This window comes from Perca flavescens, chromosome 7 (assembly GCF_004354835.1).
Source record: "Perca flavescens isolate YP-PL-M2 chromosome 7, PFLA_1.0, whole genome shotgun sequence".
Classification (NCBI taxonomy): Eukaryota; Metazoa; Chordata; class Actinopteri; order Perciformes; family Percidae; genus Perca; species Perca flavescens.
This window is the reverse complement of record NC_041337.1, coordinates 11279932-11294565: the sequence shown is the minus strand read 5'-3', so window position 1 is coordinate 11294565 and position 14634 is coordinate 11279932. Positions and strand designations below refer to the sequence as shown.

Here is a 14634-nt window from a genome sequence, read left to right as displayed (position 1 = left end):
GGGAAGATAATGCATCTCTTTACATTTTCTCTTTTGAAACTCAAGTCAGAAAACGCTTTGCTTTTGTAAGAAGATGTCACAGATGCCCTTTGCTATGGTTTTCTTTTTCTTTTTCTAAAGGCCTAAAGGCCGTTTTGAATTAATGTTTTAGCACCTTCAATCATTTTCTTAAAATACATTTGGCCTTGTTTGATGTTTGAGTAGTTACACATGTTCAAAAATATGTTTTATATAGAAATGTGGAGTCCTCTGGAAAAGTGAACTGCAGAATTAGTTACATAACCCTAAATATTAGTCTATTGTAGGTGTGTGGTAGACACATCTGGTATTTGGTATTTTGTGTCATACTTTTCTAAATGCACAAAAACATTGGAATACAGCCCAAAACTATCTTTATGATCCATACACACATACAAACTAACTGATTTGCTCTTGCCTTATATTACTGCTTGGACCAACGAATATTCAAGTCCTAACATGTTGTACACTGGATTTCCCCTTACAGGGACTTACTGTATTTTGCTTAATTTGCCTCAGAGCTCGTTTGCCAGCCTGCTCTTTTTCTCAGGGGACAGGTTGATGAGTTTATCTCTATTGTTTCCACTACTGATAGATGAGGAACTGGTTGTTCTTTTCTAAGAATAATTGGTAGTAATTAGCCCTAAATACACACCATGACAAATCTTAAAACCAATATGCAAAAATCAACCATCCATGCTTTTGATTAACACATTGTGACCATATTAATATAGTCATCTGCAGTGATGGAAGTTAATTGACTGAAAAACAACCAGATGATAAGGCACCAGACACGCTTGTTTCTAAGGAACAGGATTTTCAAAAAGACAATATGTCACTGACACACAGTTAAATATTATTTTACACCGTGTAGTCAATATATTTTAGAAAATGATGATAAAGGAATTTATTCATCTCTGGTTCAAATGTGGAAGTGTAGAAGTAGACACAATTTCAGTGGTGATTACTGCAGCAAGTGTACTTATCCGTACATCAATTGCAGTCTCCATCCGTCATATCTTTGCCCACAAGCCCTGCCCTAGTTATGAAAAAAATGTCTAACGCTTGTGTGTTTCTAATTGGCTGATGTTGTAACTTGTTTGCCCTGTCTGACCTGCATTGTGCTGCTAGCAGTCTAAATTAATTAACATGGCTTTGAAATTGATCTCAAAATGTAAGTCTAAGCATTTGCTGGGAATAAATGCTGCCGGCTACAGTTGTTAGCATGTCTTGTCATTTATTACCAAATTTAATCATAACAGACATATTTCAGGAATAGCACCATATTGTGTTACTGGGCAGCAGATTCTGCTTTTTACTGGGCAGCAGAATCTGCTGCCCAGTAAAATGGTTCCAGTGGTGTTTTGGTATGCTTGCCAATAGTGTTTGTCAGGGTTGAAGAGAGCAAGGCAACCTTTTCTAAAATCAAGGATGTTTCTTTTTTGTGCAGACCATGCAAATCAGAGTGTTTGTGCCTCATTGGTAGCAGACAGGCAGGAAGGAAGGGAGGGATCAGTTCAATTGTGTGACTCTTAGGGCAAGTGCCCTCTACAGGACTTTAGTCCTGATTTTCTGCTCAGCAACCGTTTTTGGAGTATTTCATCAAAAGCCCCAAACGTGGACCAAAGTCGTTGCTGATAAGGAAAACAGGCTATAAAAAAAACAAAACCCCCTTAAAGGTCCCATGACATGGTGCTCTTTGGATGCTTTTATATAGACCTTAGTGGTCCCCTAATACTGTATCTGAAATTCAGCCTTGGTCCAGATTCCCACAATGAGCTTTCCTTAGGATGTGCCATTTCTGTGTTATTATAGCTATTGAGGAGGAAAGAGGGGGTACAAGGTGGAGGGTGGGGGTGTGGCCTTGACCAACTGCCACTTTGCTCATTTGAAAGCCATGATGTCTCTCTCATGGCCGGGCCAAATTCTCTGTGTGGGCAAAGCAGAGAAAGGGGAGGTAACCTTGCTCCTTATGACCTCATAAGGAGGAGATTGCAGATCGGCCCATCTGAGCTTTCATTTTCTCAAAGGCAGAGCAGGATACCCAGGGCTCGGTTTACATCTATCACCATTTCTAGCCACTGGGGCACCATAGGCAGGCTGGGGGAACTCCTATTAATGTTAAAAAACCTCATAAAGTGAAATTTCCATGCCATAGGACCTTTAAAAGCACTCTCTCTGATCTTTCTTTGTCTTCTTTGTTTTATCGCTGCAAATCATCCACCAACAACTTGGATTGCTTGTTTCTGGCAAACAACCAAAAACCCTGTCTAGTGTATGGTATTATGCCCCGTGTCACTTCTCTCGTGTGTGTTTTTCTGTGATAAAAATGTACTTGGAGACTAGACTCGGGGATTCCTCCTGGTGAAAGATCTAGTGGTATGTCAGCCTCTGTCGCCAGTAAGTCAGGTAGTGTGAAAACAAAACAGAAGGTTGTGTAGTGTGAATCGTACAGCAAACTGGCGACTTTGAAAGTCTTGTAGTGGGAACTTAACTTTGGTGAAAGTGACACTTCATCAATTCTGTGCATATTTTACACTAGCCGCCTCGCACGAGCTCAGCCTGCTTAATGCACGAATTTCCCAATTGAAGGGATCTCAGTAGTCTGATAGGTTAGAGCTGCTAATATCCCTTTGATATTATACATTTTGCCCATACAGTTTGACTGGTTTATGTTTAAAAACTATTGTTGTTGGTATGGGCTTTCAGGGAATATAACATGGACTCTCCAGGAGACATCCATCCAGCAGAGGTCCATTTTTATTTGCATAATAGCTAACATAAGGTGGATATTAGCCAGTAATTGGTTTATGTTGCATTTTAAATATTAAATATTGTTCCATGGTAAATTTGGGCTGGAAACTGCTTGCTAAAAAAGCAAAAAAAAAAACATAAACACGGATGACTCCCCTATAACTACAACTTGCACTGTTTTGGAGAGGACACTCACAAAACAGCTATTTGGAAAATAATGTTTATTTGGCTTTATAGTAAATCATTTAACACCCACAATTATCTCTCTTAATTGTAGCCAGGCTATCATGTGTCTATCCTTTATTTTTGCACATTCACATATCCACTGGACCTCCACGAAGGCATTATTTGTATTTCTGACATGACTGCAAAACCCTTTGAAAGTCGCACATAGACTGCATGAAGGAATAATCATAACGTGTCTATTGTTCCTTTCCCCTACCACCCACTTTTTACAGTTTTACATTATTTGCACCTTGTTCAAATCTGGGATAATTCTGTTTCAGTTTACTTTTGGTGGAAATGATTGTGGATACAACTTGCTGCTTGGAAACTTTAATCTAGAAGGAGACTGAGTGGGAGCTGTGGTGTTGCCGGTGAAGTGAAGTGAAGCTAATGCAGAACTATTCATTTCTATCTCATTCTCATGATTCCCCTGTGTAGTTTCACGAGAAGAAGGTGTGCAGGAATACATTTCAAGCATTTACTGGAAAATTAGATAAACCAATCGAATCAAAATTCAAGGGAGGGGATGGGAGTTTAGAGGGTTGAATGGTACTCTCGTCATTGAATCATGAGCAGCGTGCAAGGTACAGATATGCCATCAGCCTTCAAATGATCAATGGGAAAGAAGTACCTGGCAGTGTTTGAGGATTTACAGAGAAACAATTATTAAAGGTATTATTAAAAGAAAGACAAAAGGAGGTCATGATCAGAAGAAAAAAAAAGTTGTGGTAATTATCTGACATTTCTGTGATTTCTCATCTTTTAAAATGATACAAGCCCACTTTATAGTTGGGGAGTTGCAAAATGGAATTACTTTCAGGAAGTCTATATTTACCTTGTTTATGTCGCTGCTCTTTCAGCCATTGATGTCCACCATGTCTCAGGTGAGACACATAGCAACAAATCCTTTACAGAATTCCTCTCAGGTCTGCGCCCAAGTGCTATTGTCTGCTCGGTGCTCTGGCACGGTGACCTCTATTTTGCTAGACATTTCGGTTGAGATTAGAATCTTTTTAAAGAAGGACATCTCCCACAGGAACGGCTTTAGGCTTATATCCCTTTCAAGATCAAACAGAGTCAGCCTGATGTTTGGTTACGCTGACATGAAGGTTGCAGGACTTGAAATGTGCTGGAGAATTGTAATTTTACCAGTGCTATTTTAAAGATGGGCTCCTTGCTCTTTGGTTGACGTTAGAGCTCTGATTCAGGATGTGTGTTACTTTAGGATTCAAAGGAAGTGTATTATCCGCTGGGACACTACCAGTCAAAGAAAGGAGCTGATTTTATTTAAGCTCGACATTTCTGCTATTCAGTTTGAGTTTGCCCCTTAGCTATGTATTTCTGTAGCAGTTCTTATGGGCATAGAGTTTGAATGACAGCATTTATGACTTGCGACTGGAGTCCTGAGGACAAGAGCGAGCAACATTTTCTCTGCCGCAACATGCTGGATTAGATGCTTCAGTGTTAGCCCCCTTGCAGACATAAACCTTGCTGACTTTTAACAAGTGACTCAAATGTGTGACAATATAAACGCATTGACAAACAGAGAAAATTTGCCAATTTTGGAGAAGTGGCCATAGTCACTCAGTCTTAAGAACCAGAGGCAGAGAGGAGCACAGCATGAAGCCTTGGTTGAGGGAGGACACTAGGCCTAAGCTGCTGTGACACCCTTAGTCTTTAATGAACGGCACAACGCTCTGAGTACTGTGAGCTCCCACTCAGCTTAGAGGGGACTGCTTCTGAACTGGTACTGAACCAAAACAGACAAGAGAGCGCCAGCTCAGGCCTCCACCGGCCTGCTACACATTTAATGCCCCTGTCGTCAGGAATAATCCTCTCTGCCTCACGCCACTGCCAGCAGCAGCACAGCATGATGCCTACATGCAATATGCCGCCGCTCAGGACAGAGCAGTAGAAACACTTAGTGGACTCACCGGGCAGTGCGTGTAACAGGAAGGGAAGCAGCGGCGAAAAACCACAACAAATGAAATTAAAAGGCAAGATCGGATAAACCTGATAGACTGTCACTAACACTATAAGATAGGTGCTATAATGACAAGCACAATTGGATGCAGTGTGGTGCAATCATTCACTCCTTATCTCTGACTAAAACATAATTTGTGTTAACCCGCTCCATGCCTCTGTGTTATCTTGGATCCTCGTGTGCGAACAATGCACACTCTTGAATACAATTATGGCGGGGGGAGGGGATGAATATTTTTTTGTTCAGTTATCAGTTCTTTGAAAACAGTAATGACTTTTTTTGTGTCGTGTTTAACTAAAATATTTAAATTTAAATTATGAAAGGATAATTTTCCCAATGAAAAGGTAATTCTTGACTATTGAAATTCCAATTCACCATGGTATCTCTAGTCTGTTTGAATGTAATGAACATGTAGCCTAACAACCATCCAGGTTTCTGCTTTTCTCAGTACAGCGGTATACTCTAAAACTAAATGAAATTTCCAAGATTATAAAGATTCGAAAAGCTATTGTGTAGCACATAATGATAGAAAATTGTCTTCAGTTAGGGGCTCACAGACCACATAAAAAACATACACCCATTAAATACTCTCATCAAATTGCATTAAAAGCAAACAACTACAACAACAATTCGATAGATAAATATAAGCAAGTGTGCAAACTGCTTCGAAAAGTTGTAACTGTCTTGTTTAAAATGGATATTGCAGTGGGAATGAAAGCGTTCTTGTAGGGTCTTTTTTTGGCCAGAGGTGCTCTGAAGCGTCTGCCTGATGGGAGTAGCTGAGGAGTGTTGAAAGGGATGTGAATGGTGTGTCTGCCTTTCTTTTTTTACTACCTGACTGTTAAGGTCTGAGAGTTTGGTTTGAGTGGTGCCGGTGATTTTGGTTGCATGCTTGATGATTCTTGTGAGCTTTTTTATTTTTTTGCTTTCCTCTGTGAGGAAGTTGTTCCAGAATGCAATGTTGAATGTAAGGACTGATTCAAATGAGTGACCGGTATATACTGCTGTTAAAATGTCCTGTCTGACATTAAAAAAAGTGTGGCAGGTTTGTTACCAAAACAAAGCTTAATTTTGTTGATTTTTTTGTGCATCCCCTATTACGCTGTCATCTGCAAATGGTCCAAAATGTCAGGTGACTTTGCATTCTTTAAATGCAAGTCCTTTGGGCCACGTCGCAACAGAGTTTAGCCCAGGAAATTGGTTAGCGGAGGTAGTAAACGCTGCTACCAGTCTGCTCACACCCACTGATGATACAAGTCCAGCTGGTTTATTGGAACCTTAAGCTAAACTCGGATGGATTACTGCAAAGCAATTCTACGATGCAAAGCTGAATCAGACAGATCCTGACACAACTAATCCTGTTATAAATGTAGTAACTAGATGACAGTCTAAACAATTGCCTCACTCATTAAATACATGGCTTTTGCTGCTCAGTTTCCCTTAAGCATAGTACGTCTTATATTATATTTCATGAAAGTATAATAATTTATTCTAGCATTAGCTGAGGCGCACTTTTTTTTTTAGGCAAGGCGAGGCACCTCCACAACAAAACACTGCAGGAAACCCTGTACAATCTCCTCCAGTTGGCGTGTGTGCTATAAGATAGACAGACCTCAAGTTATAGGAAGTAGCCTATGCCTGATTTTATTCATAGCACTATATTCAACACCAGCTCAGCTTTTACAAACAAAACAAATGAGATTTTGTGTGGCGTGTACTGCAGGCCTAAGACTTTGGCTTTAAACTCCTGCTGCTAAAGCTGGAGCATCCCTTTTGGGATATCCTGACCTCATTAAAACACTGTCTGGATAAAAGCTTTCTCCTATGGATTCTCAGGACTCGTATTAGGCTACCTTGGTCAAATTGCCAGGGATTGTCAGTTCTGATACATTTTTGTCATTACGCCTCAAACCTGAACTGTCAGTGTTGTTTTTGTGGACGTCAGTGCTCGGAGAATTCACCTAATCGAACACAAGGTCATGCTTGATTAAATGTTTATCTTCATTTGAGCTCCTTGCCATGCTTGACTTTCTCTGTGTGGAGTAATTAAAATGACTCCCACCAATTGCAAATGTTTACAGAAATGTTCATTAGCTCCTCTAGGGCAATCAGTGAAAATTAAAGGTCATGTTTGTCCATCTATTTACTTGTTTGTTTGTTTGTTTGTTTGTTGTTGTTATTGTTGTTGCTTTTCTTTTTTATATTCTGGGTTAGATGCACCCAACGTTTCTTCAGTAACAGGTACTGAGAATGAGTCAATGAATAGAGTATGAGCAGGGTATCCCGTGGGGATCTTTCTTAACCAAGGTTCAGATTTTATTTATATCAGCTGCTCTTCATTGAACTACTCAGTTGAGATTTAGATGGCAAAATGCCTGCACAATTTATTCTGGCTGCTCACATAGCAAAGTTATTCAGCCACAATTTTGCAGTGACAACTTTTCACTATTTCTTTTTAAAATGATTTTAATAGGAACACCCCAGATTTATGTCTATGTGTTGAGTCTGTGTGGAGTGATCATATTTTCTTCTTAGTGTAGTTTCCACTCAATTACAGTTTATTATATATATTTCATGGTGCTTTTTTTTCATCATTTGGCTGCGGAAAGCAGAAGACAGAATGATAAGGAATTGGTATAGTTTCTTTGGATGGCTGACTTCATAGTGACTTCCTGTGAGCTTGATAGCTTCACTGATTGCTAGTGTTGTAGCTTACTGTTAAGTGTCAATTGCACGGCTTTGGTGTAGTCAGGAAGTTGTAATAGGAACCCACCAGTCAGGTCATTGAAGGGGTCCTGCATGCTACAGGGACTCTTTGCTTTTTCCTCTGGATGTGCACATCAAGGCAGGGGTCCTCAGCATCCTCTGAAGACAGGGGTATCCACTCAAAATTGCATGACCTCTATTGTAGCAGATACAGGTCATTCTGTCTCCTGTGGGAAGCCTCTAAATTGAACCCAGCTTGTGTCTTCGATTTCTTTCCAGCTCTCTCTTCCTCTGGTCACCCTCCTTTACTCTTATCTTCTGTCTCGTTCCCTTTTCCTTCATGTGTTCACTGAGCTGCAAAGCTATTCAGGTATAGACGGAAAGATTTCTACCTTTTCCTGTGAATTGCTGGGTCAGGATTTTTCTGTGCGGAACCATTTTCTAATGGAGTTTAACTTTATTTACTAGATAAAGGAAAATGAGTTCTGGATTTGATGTGTGCGCCTATGCTTCAATAAACTGTTATATTGTTCCTTATACAGTAGATGTTCGTATGAGTGAATACCTCTGTTGGCAGTGGTCCACATTATCATTTTCACTTCCATGATCCACTCTGTAATCTAAGTTGCCTCTTGGAACTTTTAAGAGCATATTTGCAAGCTGATATGTGTTGAGTCTTTGTATACAATATAGTATGTTTTTCCACTGGCGCTGGAGCTATTAAACATGTCTGAGTCTTGTCCATGATGATTTTGAGGGGACAATGTTCTTTGACTTTCACTAATTTGGGATGGTGCTTCAGTGGCATTCATGTATATCAACTTTCTTAATCAAGGGAAGTATCTTATCTTCTCTTTGGGATTTAGAAGAGCTGTTTAGCCTATGCCTGCTGCACTCATAACTTTGTTCGTTCTTAAAATACAATATGTTCCTTACATTTTTCAGATAATATGATCTTTAGAACAAGCCTTTTTTGTATAAAATAATATATATATATTTTTTAATCTCCAGCAGCAATTAACAGATATGAAATTAACAACAAGCTGCCTCTAACCATTTAAATAGAGAAGAAATTATAGAAAATCGACCAAAATGAAAACAAAAAGAAAATCAAATTGGAGCTTGGAAGAAATTCTGCTGCTCACAGAGGAGGTACATCAGAGAAAAACATATAATAAAAGGGACATTTAGTACCACATTGACAAGAGAAGACAAAAAAAGATGCATAGAAAGAGATTGCAAACAAAATTAATGCCAGCTTTACTCTTGTCGTTTGTACCCTGTGGAATCCCCCCAAAAAACTGGTTTAACAGTCTGTCAGAAGGGTGTCAGGAGATTGCTGCATAGAAGAAGGCAGCTGCTGCAACTGGTAAGCTATAAAATTACTCTATTCTGAATTATGCATATTACTTTGGATAGCGTATTGTTCATGACCAGTGCTATATTGTTCAGCGAGTGTGCTTAATGCTTTGGGACAGCCGCCTGTACAATCAAGTTTTTCAAGTTGACATCACATCTTAAAAAACAATGTGAGAGAAGAACAAGACACAGTTGGATGCTCTGCAGTGTATCTCAGATAAAGTAGCCTTTGTAGGGAATAAAGTGTTACACCCCTACACCAGACTGTAAGGAGGCAACAATACAGATAATGTTAAGGGACACAGACACAATAGATGGCACAGTGTGGGAATGGTTGTGTGTTGGCTGACTATCCACCTGAATTCATCCTTTCCTATAACCTGTGACGTGTTTCCACATTAATTTTTGACAAAAACGCAGATGGGACTGCAAACCCTGGTCTCTGGTGTTGAAGTCCTGAGCTTAAGTGATATGGCAGAAATAGATAATTATTGACCTCATACAGGGCTTAATGCTATGGTTTTGTTTCACTTGCCTGACTGGGCAAGTGAAACAAAACCTTCTACTTGCCTGTAGTCATTTTTTACTGGCCACATACGATTTATTTTGTATTGCCTTGGACTTGAATTTGCAGCAAGCTTCGCAAAACATTGTAGTTGTTTCATCGACATCCTCCACTGCCACCCAAGAAAACTCCTTCTTCCAGGACGCTTGAAACACTCTCTTTCGCTTTAGCTCGTACGCAGCCGTCATCTACTTCTTCTTCTTCTATCAAGACAGCCGGCAGTCACGCGTCACTAGCACCTACTCAGTTCTTTATTGGCCAAATCAAATCATTCAACAAGCATTGTCCGACATGGGTAAGGGGAAGGGGGCAAGAGAACGATAACGTAATTTATGATACGATGATGATCGGAAAAAATTATTGAATAATTCTTTTTTTTGGCCCAAACTGGCAAGTGGGTTGTTACTTGCCCCGACGTTGGGCAACCCTCATTGTTGAACCCTGAGATGTTAAGAAAAAAAATGTGTATGAGCAGTGTGACAGCATTTTTAAAGAAAATTTGCAGTCTATTATTTCAAATCAATAGTTTAATGTAGTTGAATTGTAGTAACATCCTAACAGTCTTTGTATATTGTAAGATTTGAATCAACACATCTGAAAATCGTTATAATAATAATAATAATAATAATAATAATAATAATAATAATAATAATAATAATAATAACTTTTATTTATATAGCGCCTTTCATGAAACCCAAGGAAATAAGCCTTCATTATAAGGATAAAATGGTTTGTATTGTATGATGTCCCTAGTATTTTGTCCATCCCCTGTGGTTACTAACCAGATTGGATATACATATACATATACATATGCTCACCACATCCCCTGTGGATAGTTCTGATGGACTACATCCATCTTAACAAACACCATCTCGGTTGAACTCCTTTTGGTAATCTTCAATAGAATTGTTCCTTAACTGGGCTGAGCTTGGGCTGAGTTTAAATTCGGGATGCCTTCCCTTTCGGTTATGTTTCTGTTGTCCATTTTTAGATGTTCTAAGTTGTTTCGTAACGCTTCATGCAGCTCAGTATTTGTTCGGCTCTGCTGCTTGTCCCATTTTGTATTTCACCAAGGTTAAACAACAGCGCTGGCCGGCAGAAGGAACACCATGTATCTTTTTATTTTTGTTGAGAGAGTGAAAGCAGGGAGAGAGGCTACTTCAACGATTCCTCAGAGGAAAGAGGATCTTTTTTTTAGAGTATCAAAGGAGCACATCATTTCCACACTATAAAAGGTTAGGATGGAGTTGAGGTCGGAAGATACTACATCTGGCACCGGATGGAGGAGGCTGCCCTGACTCAGAGTGAATGCTTCACAGACGTTCTCCAGGAAATCCCTTTGACTGTTCTTTGGACTCAGTGGGAGGCCTGGTGTTTGGGTTATCACTGAAGGCCACATGGGTTCTTCTGATTCATGGCATCCTTCCTGCTTGCCCCACTCACTTTCTTTGGTCCATCTCTCTCTATCTTCATCTCTCTCTTGTTGTGTGTTGGTCTTTGATCTCTAAAGGTCCTTGAGAATGAGTAGCCAGCAACAACAGCAGGCTGGGATTCTCTGTGGGCCTGTTTGGATCCCAGCCCATCATGCCCTTTTCTATCTGATGGACAGCTCCAGGCATGGCAGTGCCTCTATAGCCCTTCTGCATTAGGCCTTCATCTGATTAAACCCTCTCTCATTGTCAAAGGTGGGGAACTAGAACTAGGGCTATCATTGACCTTGTTTGTAAGCAGCAGGGACAGACTTAAAATGCAAGCATTTTTTTGCATTTATCCATCCTTTAATGTCTTTAACAATAATCTTTTTTGCCAAACCAAAGAGACTTTTAAGCTCATAGTTGCAGCTCTTCCCAGTTTTGGGAAAACCTGCATTTAATGGAGCCACACGCTATCCATCTTATATATTTTGTTATTTTTAGCTCTCCTGCATGTGTTAAAGCATTTATAAAATTTGCACTGTGGATGCACAGCCGACTGTGGATGCACAGCTGACTGAGCTGTCATTTTCTCTCGTATAAAACCTGGCTCTTCCATCTAGAAGCAAGGGTGACTAAATAACAATGTGTTTGCATCAAATCAGAGAGGCTTATGAGTCCACTCTTGAATCTTCAAGTAAGAATCTGAGTCAAATTGTGGTAGGCTAGCTAACTCCCAGTTCATGTCTACTATAGACAAGCAACTGTCCTATCTCCCTGCGTCTCACAAACAGGATGTGATTAGTTTGCATGGCATGTATCCTTCTGTTCTCGCCTGGTGGTAGCGTGTGCCCCATGTGCAGGCGCTCAGTTGTCACCGCACCAGCTGCATGTTCGGTTCCGACCTGCAGCCCTTTGCTGCGTGTCATTCCCCCTCTCTCTCCCTTTCCATGTCTAAGCTGTGCTATCAAATAAATGCCTAAAATGCCAAATAAATAATCTTAAAAAAAGCACAATTCTTTTATAATACAGTGGAATACAAAATCAACAACCTTAAGAAATTACTACTTTTCTTATATATTTTTCTGCACATGCAGACCTATAAATACAAAGTTCTTATTTGAACCTGGGGACTATAAGGGTTTCTCTTTTGTATCAATGGTATGGATCAAATATATATATATATATATATATATATATATATATATATATATATATATATATCTCTTTGTAACGTTAATCCGGCATAGGTCATCCTGACCTTTTGGGTTGTATTTCATTGAATCACAGTATCAAAGGTTATTCCCTATAAATTCATTGTTTTTTTTCTTATCAAAGCAGCCCTTTCAGGCAGCTCGTAGGATGGTCCAGCAGGATTCAGACGTCCTTATGGTTGGATGTCCTTGAGCCCTTTGTTCATCTGGGCAGTATGTGAAGTCCCTTTTCTCTACGAGATGTTTACACATCAATAAAACTGGCTGAATTAGAAAAATAAAGCTGACAAGGACATAATGAATCCATCCCACAGGTCCCAGATCCAGGACTGAACAAGTTCTTAAAAACCTTTTTAGCAGGGATAAAGTTGCAGAATAAGGAAGCTCTCAGTGGGTTTGTCTTCTAATGGCAGTTTAAAGTGATAGGTCATTTATTCTGTTCTTTTTCAACAAAATTCTTTCTTCTTTAAAGTTATTCGTGGAACAGAAATTACATAATCCACTTTGTGCTCTTCTTCTGTTTTGTCACCTGAATGTGTAAAAGTTAGCTTCTTTGCAAAAGTCTCTTAAATACTCCAAAGAAATTATTTCCGGAATATGTTTGTAGCAACAAAAAATTGAGGACAAAACTGTTTTGCAGAATGAATTATAGTAAACTTGGAAGAAAGTGGCCACTGAAATGATGAGTGACAGCTGATTGTGGTGTTTATTTTATTGCACAGCTCTCTACTTTGATTGTATTCTGAACTATAGTGATTTTTTTTCATCTTCTGAGTGAGTGATCGGTGCAGCTTATTTGAAATAAATATCTCTGGCAGGCGACGTTTATGGAGTTGCTGCAGAAGAGCTGATTGTGAGCCATTCAGTAGCAAGTACTACAAAGAGGAGCAATAGTTCAAATTGTAGTGTATGGTTTCTGCTGCTACTTGCGCTGAGAGCAAAAGGGCACAGAATCAGAACCAGCTTTAAAAAGAGATGACAAAACCATCCAATTGTTATGAAATAGTTTTTAATTAAAGAATTATATTGACATAATTTTTATGTGAAGTATTTCCTGTGCAGTACCTCAAGATATGCAGCTTGTTTAATCCCCTATATATTATTTCAGCTTGTAAAGCACTGAACCTGAAACTTATTTGAATGAATGTACATTACTGATAGCCAATGTGTCTGACACAGCACTCTGATCCCCATGTGCTTAGCTGTGGCTTTTAGTACCTTCTCTGACCAGTGACATTAGTTTGAGCTGTCATCTTTTTTTATCTTTACTCTTTATACTGTAGCATTTTCTTTGGCATAATTGAATGTCTTGTCTCTCATTTTGGAGACAGTTTGTGAATCAGAATATTTGCAGCTTTATGCAACAATGCTTGGGAGATTGTTGTTAGACCCCTTCATGCCGGTTGGTGTAGATTTTTGGTGAAAGACAGCCGTGTTTGCTCTCCACACAGTTCCTTTTGAGAGTCCATAAATACCTGTCCTTTCCTCCCCTTTCTTCCACTCCCCTAGCCTGTCCTTTAGCAGAACCTTGAAGCACCATTGAAATTCTGCACTGCCTTTTGAAATCTCTGTTGATGAGGCAACATGGACCCACAGTGGTTTTGCTGTTCTCCCACCGCAGGATATTTTTCAAAGTCATGTTTATATACAATAAGTAGAAAGGAGTGAAAGTGCTTTGATGGTATCTGACAATAAAATGCTTAGAAATATCCTCTGGACTGGAGACATGAATGCTTCAGATGGGCTGTGTTTCTCCCATGGCATGTTCACTTTCTCAATAGGACACGCTGGATACTGTTTTCTGTGCATTTCACATAGTGACTCTGGGGTTATATTTTATGCAACCAATGATGTGGGACACACTAAAACAATACATATTAATTGCAAATTTAGAATGATAAAGAAGGCTAAGATACTGTATATTTGAGCAATCGTGTCTTGTATGCAGAATGTTTTTATGTATTTATTTTACAGTAAGATTTAGGCTCAGAAAAAAACAAAATAAAGTTGCAGGGAGAAGGTAAGGGTGGGAGGATGGATGGGCACACAGCTCATAGTCATTGCCTGAATATCTCCACTTGCCTGTTGTATTATACTAAAACTAGTGCAGTGCCTGTTGAAAATATGCCAAACCACTTAAAGTGATGGTTTGGAGTAATTTCACCCTAGGGTCCTTTGCACCATGACCTCGAGCCAAACAACCACCCAGAAGTTTTTTTCAACTGGGTCGAACATTGGGAGAGTTAGTGTTATCAGCTGAATAGCTTAGTGCAGGCGCTAATGGATCCAAGAGTGTATCTTGTGCATTACCCCACTAATAATGCCCCAAATGATACCAAACTTCTACACTAGTACAAATAGGTTATGTACTCATACAATGATGGATTGGAAAGTTTG

At 39.5% G+C, this 14634-nt stretch overlaps 1 protein-coding gene across 1 annotated transcript in view; it reads left to right on the top strand.

Annotated features, from left to right (window-relative positions):
* camta1a (calmodulin binding transcription activator 1a) overlaps positions 1–14634 on the top strand; it is a 293931-nt gene that overhangs the window by 16014 nt on the left and 263283 nt on the right. The window lies entirely within an intron of this gene.